This window comes from Canis aureus, chromosome 15, assembly GCF_053574225.1.
Source record: "Canis aureus isolate CA01 chromosome 15, VMU_Caureus_v.1.0, whole genome shotgun sequence".
Classification (NCBI taxonomy): Eukaryota; Metazoa; Chordata; class Mammalia; order Carnivora; family Canidae; genus Canis; species Canis aureus.
The window spans coordinates 43,658,470-43,662,101 of NC_135625.1; the positions used below are offsets into that span (position 1 = coordinate 43,658,470).

Sequence of the window (3,632 nt, forward strand, 5' to 3'; positions counted from 1 at the left end):
ACTCATCCATTATCCCAAAGGAGGGAACCCCAGATCCCTTCTAGCTATGATGAAAGCCACCCATCCCTTTTCTCAGTCAGGCTTGATTTGATCCAGTTGATCCCTTCCTTCCTATAGCATATGGACTAAGTTACCAAATCACTCACCTCCCCACCACACATTCCAAAAAGGAGGCTGTCTGCAGGATTTCACTAAGCGGGAAGTCATTCATCTTTTTTCTGTGTGCTGCAAAATTTTAAGTATCTTTAGTGGTATCTACTCTTTGAAAGTATGAAAAGACTCGGCTACATATAGAGAGAATATGTACCTGTTTCATTCAGTTTTTTAAAATGATAATTTTGACTCTTCCAAGGTTGTCATTCTGTTCAGTTTTGCTACTTCTTTTTGCATTAATTTTGGTCATGTATGAAAAATCATTTATTTTGTCTAATTTTTGAAATATATTAATATTGATTTATGGATTTTTTATACTTATTAAAGTATATATACATATACTTATTAAATCTTCTATGTATCTGTCTCCTTTTTAATATTTAATGTTATATATATTTTTTCTAATTACATACTTGCCAGAGGTGTGTATGTTTTATTGCCTATTGTTGTTTTCAGAGAAATAAGTCTTGAGTTATTTAATTCTATCATTTTTACATTTCAAAATTCACTTATTTTAGTGCTTTCTCAAATTCTTCCTTCTGCTTTCTTTGAATTAAAACGAAAAAAGTTTTTTTGCTATTTCCTTACTAATTTCTTGAGGAGAATTCTTGGTTTAAAATCAGTAAAAATACTTATTTTAACTTTTTCTAAATAATAATGAAATCATTTTGAGTAATTAATTTTCTCAAATGCAGGTTTGACCTTGTTTCCTAATTGGAGTGTTTTTTGTTTTGTTTTCTTAAAGATCTTATTTATTTATTCATGAGAGACACATAAAGAGGCAGAGACACAGGCAGAGGGAGGTTCCCAGCAGGGCGCCTGATGTGGGACTCAATCCCAGAACCAGGGGATCATGCCCTGAGCAGAAGGCAGGTGCTCAACCACTCAGCAACCCAGGTGTCCTTAATTGGAGTATTTTAAACGTTTATTGGCTGTCTTTACTTTGAACTTCTATTTTTAATTTCTAAAATTATTGTGTGTGACACCAGACTGTGACCTATATGTTGGCTTTTCAAAATTAATTATGTTTTATTTCTGATTAACATGAGATTGATTTTTGTAGATATTTTAGTAGACTCCTTCTGGAGATATCTGGCAGCTTGAACCCCTTTCTTTGAGAATTGTCTTCTCTTCCCTCTCCCCACGGTGGGTTTTGGCAGTATGTGACACTACCACACCACACCACCACACCTCCCCAGTAGTTACATAAACATGACTCAAGCTGAGCCAGTTATATTTTTTCTTCAGGAATTGGGAATTGAGGTTCAGTGATGATATGGATCTTTGCTGGTTGTTCCAGCTGTGGGAAACCCATACTCTACCTTGTGTGTGGAAAAATAAATTTGGGGCATGAGGGGCAGCTGAGTGAATTATTGGTGCTTGGCAGCTTTCCAGCTTCCTGTTTTATTTTCTTCTTGAAGCCTGACTGTAGTTCAACCTTTGCATTCTGAGAGATACTCCTGTATTCTATACTCAACTCCTGTTCTTGGCTCCAGGTAGTTTGACTAGACTTCTATTCCCTGTGTAAGCAAGATAGGAAGGCTTGCTCCTTTTGGATGTAGAACTGAACTCAGATTCTCTTTGTTCCCTTTGAAATGGTTTGTCCCGCTCTGCAGGGGAGAGCTGCTCCCTTGGAGAAGTCAACATTTGCACTCCCTTTCAGGCAGTGGAAATCAGAGAACTGTGATATCTAAACACTGAGTTCTCTTTGTCCGTGAGAAAGGAAAACTGCTCAATTTTTCGTGATATCCAGGGTTTTTCCTAATCTAGGATCAAGGGCTAAGATGGAAGAAAAGAACAGGGCTTTTTGGTGTGGAAAGGAGGCTTGGCCTCAGCACTGGAGGAGACCAGGTAGGGAAAGTGTTGGAGGTAGTGAGGATTCTGGAAATGAGGCCTTTTTCCAGGAAGAACCAGGTGAGTGGGCAAGAGAAGGGCCTCTGCAGGAGGCAGCATTTGGCATCTGGGAGCTATGTTGGAGCACAGTCCTTACTGACCAACCACCTCTTCTTAATCACTGGCCTGCACAAAGCTTTATTCTCATATTTATTTTTATTTCCATTTTTACTCCCCCTTTCCTAACCTCCATAGGCAAGCATCCTAATGTGTTTGAGATGTAAGGTATTCTTTAATTTGTGTGAAAATATTTATTGTGGTTTTATGTGCATGCATTTTTTATTGAGATAATTTGCATACTATATAATTCATAATTTTGAAAGAGAACCCAGTTGTGTCTTTAAATGCCTCCATTTTTACTTCAGTCTAGACTTTCTAATTGATTAAGTTCTTCTTTCCAGGGTATCTCTTAACTTAGGCAGAGGACCCGGCGGGCAAAGTATCCTATGACGGGGACTGAAACTGCCCTTCAAGCAATAACAACTATTCTGATGCTAGCAAGACCTCAAGCAAATGGTTAACCTGACCTCTACTGGCCACCTGCCACCCACTAACATTTGTCTCACATTTTCCTTATATTAACCTGGAAGTATTTTCAGCACTTGGGGTCAGTGTTTGAGATGCCAGTGTGCTGTCTTCCCCTTGTTGGCCTCCCTGAGATTAATTCCTTTCAGGTTTCCCAGCCACTTTTCTCTCTGCCTTTGGATTTTATCAGCGGTGAATGGCCAAACCTAATCTTTTTGGGACCCCGAGAGCCAAGTGGGTGTGGGCTCTGGTTAAGTGTACAATTAGTGGTTTTTAGCATATTCAAACATTGTACAACCATCACCACTATTATGTATAAATTATTAATTTACATAAAGGTATTGTTTAGTATTGTCATTCTGTTTGTTACTATTTTTGTTAAGTGCGGTTTTTTAAGTCCATCCATGCTGCTACATGCACTCTGGCTCACTGTTGGGGAGTAGCCTATAGTATACCACACCTACCACATTTTTCTTAACCATTCCCTTAATCTTATCCATTATCTTAACCATTAATCTTAAAAATAAAACTGCCAGTTATTTTACCAGCAAAAGATGGGTTTATTTGGGAATAGCAGAGAATTGCAATCTGGGGCAAGCAAGCTACAGTGAAACCATAGGCAAGGCCACAGAACAAAGGAGGAGAGCCTATTTTATAGAGAAAAGGGGGAAGTTGGGATTGTTGTTGTAAACAAACAGCTCATTGGAGGAAAGTGGGAATTGGCAGTATGGTGGCTTCTCCCTGGTTGAATTGTGACATGGCTGGGCTGTTGCTAGGGAAGGCATTGGTAAAGTCGCATCCACAGACACGGTCCATCTCTTCCTGTTGGGTTTGCAGTTGGCAAGGAGTGGTATGGCATGAGGGCTTCCCCTACCAAGCCTCTCAGCTCCATTTCTATTGAGGATTCTGTTTATTAACTTGCATGCCTCTGGGCATTTAGTCATCTCCAAATCTCCACTCGAACAACCAATACTGCGGTGAGCATCCTCATATATGTGTCCTTGTGGAGCAGTGTGAGAATTGCTCTTTGGGAGGGATATTGCTGGCTACAGGCTAGGAGG

General features: G+C 39.5%; 1 long non-coding RNA gene across 1 annotated transcript; it reads left to right on the plus strand.

Annotated features, from left to right (window-relative positions):
* Positions 1–1,789: 1,789 nt before the first annotated feature.
* Positions 1,790–2,928, plus strand: LOC144284021 (uncharacterized). Its single transcript, XR_013352499.1, has 2 exons — positions 1,790–2,067; positions 2,448–2,928. It is a non-coding gene; the product is annotated as an uncharacterized LOC144284021 (long non-coding RNA).
* Positions 2,929–3,632: the final 704 nt, after the last annotated feature.